The following is a 9027-nucleotide window of genomic DNA, read 5'->3' as shown; positions in this document are numbered from 1 at the left end:
AAGCAATCTATATGTATCAAAAGAATGTTCTATTTTTTACTTATTCTGTCAGGTGACTGAAATTCTTTCTTATAATATTCAGTATTTTTCATATCTGTCAAGACTTGCTGCCTGAAAGACGCATCCTCTAGCTGAGAGAAAACTTGGTAATGTAATGGGAAGAGCAACTAGAGATGGGCGGAGGAAGTGACCCTGAGATAGACCAATGTTGTTCCAGGTAAAGACGACAATAGTGATTTAAGCAGTCCCTCCACTCCTCTCTGCGCCGGGGAGACAGGGCTAACACCTCTATTGCGCTTGCTCAGGCTCTGAGTTCATTGGGTCCTCAGCCCAATGCGGCGCCTCAGTCTGGTGTGAGGGGGATGTTGTTACTTCTCCGCGACCAATTACAGGGCACTGTGATGCTAGGGACGGACCTGTTGTGTTAGACCGGGCTCCCACAAACGGCTTAAGGGCTCAAGGAGAGCTGCCCGCAGTGGGTCTGCAACTCCTCTCTATTCCCCAAGACCTTCAGACGGTGCGGGAGTGTAGACAGCTAGGACCCAATAAAGATATGTTTCCCATACCCTCTTTACAGCAACAGCAAGTAAACTTGCAGGATACTGTTTGCATTTCTGTTTTATTTCATAAACCATATTTTGTGTTTAAACAGTAAACATTTTAGTACTACTACTATTGCCCAGGTGCCTCTTCCTTAGTTCATACCTTCATGGGCGATCAGTTGGTGAAGGGAAAAAACAATGCCTATTTGGTTCATGGATAGTTCAGTTGGATAATGTGATTGAACTGCAGGCCCAGTTTGTTGCTTTAGAAGTGATCAGGTAGTAGTCTCTTAGATGGAAGATCTTTAAGAGGTATATTTGTCCATTCATTTGTGTTGGAAGAGAAGGCTCAAGTCTAAGACATATATGGACTTAGGGACAGAAGTGAGTAACTTGGCTGGTTGGTCAAGGACATGAAAGGATAAAAACTGGTTGGACTGGAGACAAAATAGTCTGATATAGAAAGGAATAAGGCTTGGTATATTGGTGTGGAGAAGAAATCTGGAGATCTTTGGATTGAATTTAACACAAGAAAACAACTACCATAAAAAAGCAACTAAACAACCACAGACAAAAAGTATCTAGTTGACATCCAGTCTCTGTCATTACAATCTACTATCACAGTAAAGGTACAATTAATCAAATGAATTAGTGATGGATGCAAGGATAGAGGTTAGACGTGGGCCTGACAACATGGGCTGTGATTTACTGAGGTTACTAGTGCTGTTCCTAAGCACCAAGTCCTTTAGCAGTCACCGATGCTTAGTTCCCAGTAAGATGCTATCTCTGGAGAAACTAACTATATTGGGCCCCTTCCACCATAGAAGGGCCAAAGCCAGAGATTTACTGACAATTATATATATGTATATATATAATTATATATATAATTACATATGTGTAATTTTCTCTATCTATCTATCTAGTATATGTACCTTGGTTCATGAGTTTTAACTTTTTCCATGATTCTGCTTGCAAAACAAATTGGAAAAGAACTGAGTCAGATTCCCCCGTGAAATGAAATTGAACTTAACCATTGAATTTGATTTGGTTCTTGTCCAATTCCATTTGTGACCAGAATTGTGCAAAGGATTAAGTTCATAAGCTGAGGTACCATATATATATATCATGGATTTACTTTTCTTGACTTCAGGGGCTTAGCTTGAGCCAGTATTTTAAGATGCATAGAAAGTTTGCTGTAACAGCAAAGGACTGTACTTTACATCCAAAAAATGACAGAAGAATGGACACTACCATGTGATCCCTACTCATATCACATGCTACACTACTAAGAAGCTAGTAGAGTGATGGGAAAGTCTTGAAGGAAGAGTGTATTGAAGCTAGTACTGAAATGTCAGCACAGAGGTAATACCTTGTGAGTTTGGGCTCCTAAACTCCAAGATATCAATACATTTTATATGGTCCCAAAAGGTAGAATATATTGGTCTAGGAATCAAAAGTTGGAAATAATATTGACTCCAGCTACCATTATTCTCAGTAGTCCTCTTAAGGAGTTTTATTCTCAGTAATTCTGGGTTCTGAGGGTTTAGAAGTATTGTTTTTCAACGGGGAATATTTCTAGTAAGATATAGCCAGAATTCAGTTGAACAATAAGCCATGCTGACATCTTGTTTCAAGGAGACAAGGCATAGGCGAGTAATGAGGATTTCTGGGATAAAGATCTTGGTTATGGTACCAGACAAGTCATAGAGATTAGTAGGCATACCAGTTTAGAGTGAGAGAAATCTAATATAGAAAGTAGTTCTGTAATGATGAGTATCAGTTATAGCCCAAGCCTGCTGGGATCTATAGTTTGTTTCATTTGCCTTCCTTCTCTAAGATTCTCCTAGGAAAAGATGTTCACTAAAATTCTGAAGTTGCTTCCAGAGCTTAAATAAGGAAGTAGATCCAAACAATACGAGAATTGGGCTTTAGTGTACACTGTGTTGTATCACCAAGATAATCCTCTACAGCGGTGGTGGTGAGCCCATGGCTTTCCTGCCATGCATAGAGTCCTGTCAGCATTCAAGCCACCTCATCCCAGCATTACCCCAGCAGCCAAGCATCAGATAACAACACATATAGAGGGAGTGCTGGCACTTTTTGATAAGTAAGTGGGTTTGAGGTTGCAGTTTGGGCACTTGTTCTCTAAGTTTCATCGTCACTGCTCTACAGGAGCAAAGGATTTACTCCTCCAGCTACTGAGAGGGTTCCCAGCTAATAGTGCTTAGCTGTCAGTCTGTATTATAAATCCTAACAACTACGTATTTTCCAGATGCCTCAACACCCCCACGCACAGGTTGAAAGCACTTTACCCAGTAACCATATGTTCTAGCATGTTGCAGGTTTGTCTCTGCTACAAGTTCCCCATGTTTTCATCCTTGACTACTACTAGTGACATCTAAACACACCAGTGAAATCTCATACCTTGTGCCTGGTACTCCACCTTGATCCTCAATAAAGGCACTTACCCATGAGTCCTGCCTTTTATCTCAGCTCCTCACCAGCCCATTTGAGCTCACTCCTGTGGCATTCCTTTCACATGGGCCCTTGTATGGAATGTTATGCCTGCCCCTTCTAGGACACTTGAATTTCATAAATCACTGTCATATTCATATTCCTCTCTGTAGTGTCATTATTCCATGTCTGCACCAGACAGATTATCCCAAAAATGTTTTTAAGTACAGCCATGTTATGCCTCATAACAGGGATATATTGTGAGAAATACATTGTTAGGCAGTTTCATCACTGCAGTCTATATTCTATAGAATATACTTACACAAAGATAAATGTTACACACCTAGGTTATATGAGATAGTCTATTTTTCTTAGGCTACAAACCTATGTAACATATTACTGTACCAATTGTGGTAGACAATTATAATACAATTTTTAAATATTTTTGTATCTAAACATAGAAAATATATTGTAAAAATAGGGCATAAGGGATAAAAAGTAGCACACTTGTGTAGGGCATTTACCATGAATGAAGTTTTCAGGACTGGAAGTTACTCTGGGTGAGTCAATGAGTAAGTGGTGAATGTGGAGTCTCTGGACATTACTATAGATAATTGTAGATTTTATAAACTGAACACTAGGCTACACTAAACTTATTTAAATGTTTTTATTTGATAAACTCTTTAATTTTTGAAAACTTTTACTCTTGTGATAATATATAATATAAACACATTAGTCAGTTGTATAAAAATACTTTATATTCTTATTCTATTCGCTTTTTTCTATTTTACATTTATTTTAAAAACTTCTTAAACTCATCGAAAACTAAGATACAACACCTATTTTAGTCTGTGGCTACACAGGGTTCAGATCATTGATATCACTGTCTTCCACTTGCACATCTTGTCCCATTGAAGGTCTTCATGGAAATAACATGCACAAAGCTGCCATATACTATGATAACAATACCTTCATCTTGAATCCCACCCGCCTGCTGAACCTACTGAAGCTCTTCTTGGCTAGGTGTCATTCTCTGCAGAAATATGCCCTCGGAAATTTGCTTGGTTTCTTTTTTCTTTTTCATCATAGATTTTCTTGTTAGGAAATAATGCATATGAACATTCCCCTCTACTAATGAAAATCCTTGATGTTAGGGGCCTATATTTTCAGAAATTTTAAGAAGAAGCTTGCAGGAGTTTCTGCTATATCGATTACTGTGAATTTTCTTCAGGGTTCTTCTTTTTTCTCTTTCATTTTTTTTCTTGGTATTCCTGAGGATTGAACCCAGGGATGAGAGTGTGGAGTTAAAGTCCCAGCTCTTTTAAAATTTATTTTACTTTGAGACAGGGTCTCACTAAATTGCCCAGTCTGGTTGCAAACATGACTCTCCTGTCTCAGCCTCCCAGGTAGCTGGGATTACAAGTGTGCAACACCATTCCAAGCTGATTTCCTTTTATTTTGCCTCTGCTTCAACTTTATGTTCACTAGATGATAGCAAAATTTCAGTTTTATTTTATTTTACTTTTTTGGCTGCATTTTAATCTTATGGGATCATTGTCATATATGTAGTCCATCATTAACTGAAATGTCATTACGTGGTGTGTGGTTGTAATATGATTATTCCTTACAGTAAACAGCCTCCACTCACATGGATTGCTACACTGAATGGAATCAGATCACCTGAAGTCACATTTCTTTTTCGGTCTACTCAGATTTCAGGCCTAACTGGCTTGGGCATCTAAAGGCTCAGTCTGTTTTTCCCAGCTCCACATAACTCTTAACAATCATCTTATCTTCAAAACTCCCTGTACAGTTAACTATGGCTTCCTTTGGTACTGCAGCATAATTCAACTTCTTTATTTGCTTAGTCCTATTTATTTCCATGTTCTCCTTTAAGGCTGATCATAAGAGTAGGCCATATTAATACTCTAACATGTTACTGTCCAGTGCAGAGCCTGCTTCCCAGAGAAATTCACCTTCACCAATGTTTATTTTATGAGCCCTTAGCCTCATTGTAATGGGATCCTTCCATAAAAGTGAGATGGACAAGATGAAACTTCCAACTGAGAGATATGTTGACTTAATGCTGCCACTATCTAGTTTTTGTTTTTGTTTTTTTTTTTGGCCTTGGTTAAACTCACAGCCTTCTCTCATTCACACAACTTTATACTTTGAATGTTTGCATGATAATGGATTTTTGATAAACAAAACTCAATTCTGTTTTTCAAGTAGCTTGCCTAATGGATATAGCTTCTTTATATTATAAAGGGTGTGGACTTGAATTGGTGTTTCTAAACTTTTTTGTTAACTCCTCACTTCAGGCCCTGTCGTGTTGAGGCCCTATCTGGTTGAGAATCATTCTCCTATATAATCCTAGGAACCAAGAATATTTGGTTACCTGAATAGCCAAAATAATTTGAACAAAAAGAACAAATCTAGAGGCATCACACACCCTGATTTCAAAATATACTACAAAGTGATTGTAAATAAAGTAGCAGAGCATAAAAACAAATGCATCAATCAATAGAACAGAATAAAAAGCCCTTCACCACTTTTTGATGAAGGTGTCAAGGACACACAATAAGGAAAAGACAAATTTTTCTATAAATGATGTTCGGAAAACTCATCCATATAGAGAAGATTGAAATTGGATCCTTATTTCATACTATTAAAATCAATTCAAAATAGATTAAAGACTTAACTATAAGCCTGGAAACTATAAAGGCACTAGAAGAAGACACTGAGAAAGCTGTATGACATTGATCTGGAAAGCATTTTTTAAGGTATGATACCAAAAGCACGGACAACAAAACCAAAAATAGACAAAATGAGATTTCATCAAACTAAACATGTCTTCACAACAAAAGTAATGATTAGCAAAGTGAAGAGACAACACACAGAATTAGAGAAAATATTTTCAAGCCATACTTCTGATAATGGCTTAGTATCCAAACTATATAAAAATTCAGTAGCAAGAAAACAACCTGATTTAAAAAATGAACAAACATACATTTCTTAAAAGAAGATATACAGATGTCCAGCAGATACATGAAGAAGTGCTCCCCATCATTAATCATTAGGGAGAGACAAATTAACAACATATAATCACATCTGTTGGGCTTTTATAAAAAAGATGAAAGCTAAAAAGTGTTGGAGAGGATATAGAGAGGGTGCAGAGAAAATGTGCTCATGTACGTTGTTGATGGTAATGAAAATTAATATAGACAGCCATTATGGAAAACCATATGAGTATTCCTAAAAAAATAAAAAATGTAATGACCATATGATATAGCAATCTCATTTCTGAGTATGTAGCCAAAGGAATTTAAATTCTTATGTCCAAGGAATATCTGCACTCCCATGTTCATTGCAGCATTATGCACAAGTCAAGATACAAAATCAAGCTAAAGATCCAATGGATGAATGGATAAAGAAAATGGATAAAATAGCAGCACAGTTTGTAATAGCTAAAGCTTGGAAACAGCCCAAGTGCCCATCAACTGGAAACTGAATAAGGAAGATGTGGTTTGTTTTATAAAATGGAGTACTACTCAGCCATAAAGAATGAGAAACTAGAGACATTTATAGCTAAATGGATGCACATTGAGGCCATAATCTTGAGTGAAATAAATAGGACACATGTGTAAATAACGAATAGTTTCTCTGGTGTGAGAAACTGAAAGTGTAAATAAGGATTAAAATGATTAAAACAAATAATTAATAAATTGAATTAGGAAGAAAAGGTCCAAAGGGGTAGGGGAAGTTAGAGGGGAAGGGGAAAGGTAAGGAGGGAAAGGAAAAATTATGAGAAAAGGGAAAAATGGAAATAAAGTGTTTATAAATAGGGAAGGGTGGAGGGGGTGAAGGGAGGACAGGGAATGGGGAAAAAAATAAGAACCAAGATACATTGTGTACAGGTACAAGTACCCAGTGGTAAATGTAACCATATTGTATACCTAAAATGTACCAATAAAAGAATTTAAGCAAAAAAAAAAGAAAATGGATAAAGAAAAGGATAAAAGTTGTTTTAGATAATTTTCTGTTGCTATAACAGAATACCTAAGGCAAGTACTTCCTAAAATCAAGATATTTATCTGTCTTACAGTTAAGAAGGCACAAGAACGTGGCAATAGCTTCTGCTGTGCTCTGGTGAGGGCTGCATGGTGGATATTAATTGCTGTGGTGCAATCATGTGGACGAGGTCATATAGTGAAACAAGAAGCTAGAGGAGTCAAGCTAATTTATGTAACCATCAATTCTTGTGGAACTAACTAGGATCCCACAAGAACTACATTAATGCCTTCTCAGCACCATCACACTGAGGATCAAGCTTCCAACCATGAATCTTTGGGGGACATACTCAAACCATGTCTAAACCATTGCCTACAGAGTGAAATACAGTGAAATCATGTTAAGTGAAATGAACCAGATTCAAGAAAACAAGTGTCATGTTTTCTTTCCTATAGGGAAGCTAGGGGCAAAAAGATGAAACAAAAGTAGAAATGATGCTATCAAAGAAAAGAAACGGGATTGGGGAGTGGGTATGGGAAGGCAGTGGAGAGTAATGGAGGGTAGATAAGATCAAAGTGTGATGTATGCATGCATGAATATGTCAAAACAAAATCCATTACTACTCTGTATAATTAATACGCACTAATAAAAAAGAAGGAAGTCTTTTCATTTGTGACAATGTGGATGAACCTGGAAGACATTATGCTGTTAAAGTATACCAGGCACAGCAAAACAATACTACATGATCTCGCGTATATGGAGAATCTAAAAACATTGAACTCAGAACTGTGAGAATGATGGTTACCAGAGGCTGTGAAGCAGGAGGATGGGAGGAAATGGGCAGTTACTGGTCAAAGAGTAAAAAATTTCAGAAGGATTGGAGAAATTAATTTTGAAGATCTTTTGCAGGGCGATCAGTTAGTAATAATGTGAAGTATATTTCAAAATAATTAAGATAAGAAATTGCAAATTGCAAACTAGATTAAGCTGATATACAAGGGCTCTGTTTCTGCTGGGGTAGTGACTGGTGTTGAGAGATGTTAACAAAAACAGCACACACACAGGCACTTGTTAACAGAAGAAACAAGTTAATTCTTCCTCTTTTTAGGATTCCTTTTGTCAGAGCTCTACACGTGGCCAGCTGACAAAACAGATACAGTTTACAGGGCCTCAGCCTTAGCATCAGAGAGTGCAGTACAGAAGTGTGAGTTTGAACCTAAGAGACAAGAGCTTAATAACTGGCACAAACTCTAAAGTAGTTTTGAGTTTTAGGATTCTATTTGTCTGCCTGTGTGTCCTGTGCTGGGTAATAATTAGGTGAGCATCTTAATTGTTTGCCTCTATTGGAGGTGTTTTTATTTTACGTATCCTGATTTGACACAGTATACAGGCCAATCATGTTCTTTTCTAATATGTTGTTGGTCACCTCTACTCCCTCACCCCAGCTGTGATAACCAATAATGTCTTCAGAATGCCAATTGTCTCCTGGGTCAGGGGACAGAATCACCCCCTGTTGTGAGCCATTGAAGCATATATAGCAATCAGATTTTTTTAGCCCACTCCATCCTGATAGATGAGGATTGACTTGAGTTAGGCAATTAGATGCTATAATTTTTCTATGCTAACTTAAAAGGCTGGTTGTATTATAAATAAATGATAAAAATAGAAAATTTCAAGTTCTCATGCATAGTTGTTACAATAATATTATTTTATCCCCAGGCTCCCTGGTATTTCAGCTTTATCATATTAAATCTTTATTTTTGCATAAAATGTTCTTAGGATCACTATCATCATATATAGTCTATGATCTGTTCTATTTTCTTTTTATATTTAGATACAGTTATTTTTTTTAAAGAGAAAGTTAACCTAAATTTTACAAGGTCTTTGGAAATGTAGCCTTTACTTGGATAGGAAAGTATGGAAATTTATTTGATAAATTTTGAGATTCTGGGCACAGTGTAAATGAGACATTTTCAGGTGCTACAGAGTCTAAATAAATGAATGTTTTTCCTGGCTCAAT

The 9027-nt window shown here is 36.9% G+C and overlaps 1 pseudogene; it reads left to right on the top strand.

Moving 5' to 3' along the window:
- Positions 1-59: 59 nt before the first annotated feature.
- The window catches only part of LOC147826591 (E3 ubiquitin-protein ligase makorin-1 pseudogene), a 130071-nt pseudogene continuing 121103 nt past the window's right edge, over positions 60-9027 (top strand).

Source organism: Heterocephalus glaber, unplaced genomic scaffold (assembly GCF_053883595.1).
Source record: "Heterocephalus glaber isolate CG9 unplaced genomic scaffold, H.glaber_assembly_v1.0 deba00001465, whole genome shotgun sequence".
Taxonomy (NCBI): Eukaryota; Metazoa; Chordata; class Mammalia; order Rodentia; family Bathyergidae; genus Heterocephalus; species Heterocephalus glaber.
The sequence above is the reverse complement of the archived record's forward strand: the minus strand, read 5'-3'. Positions and strand labels throughout refer to the sequence as shown.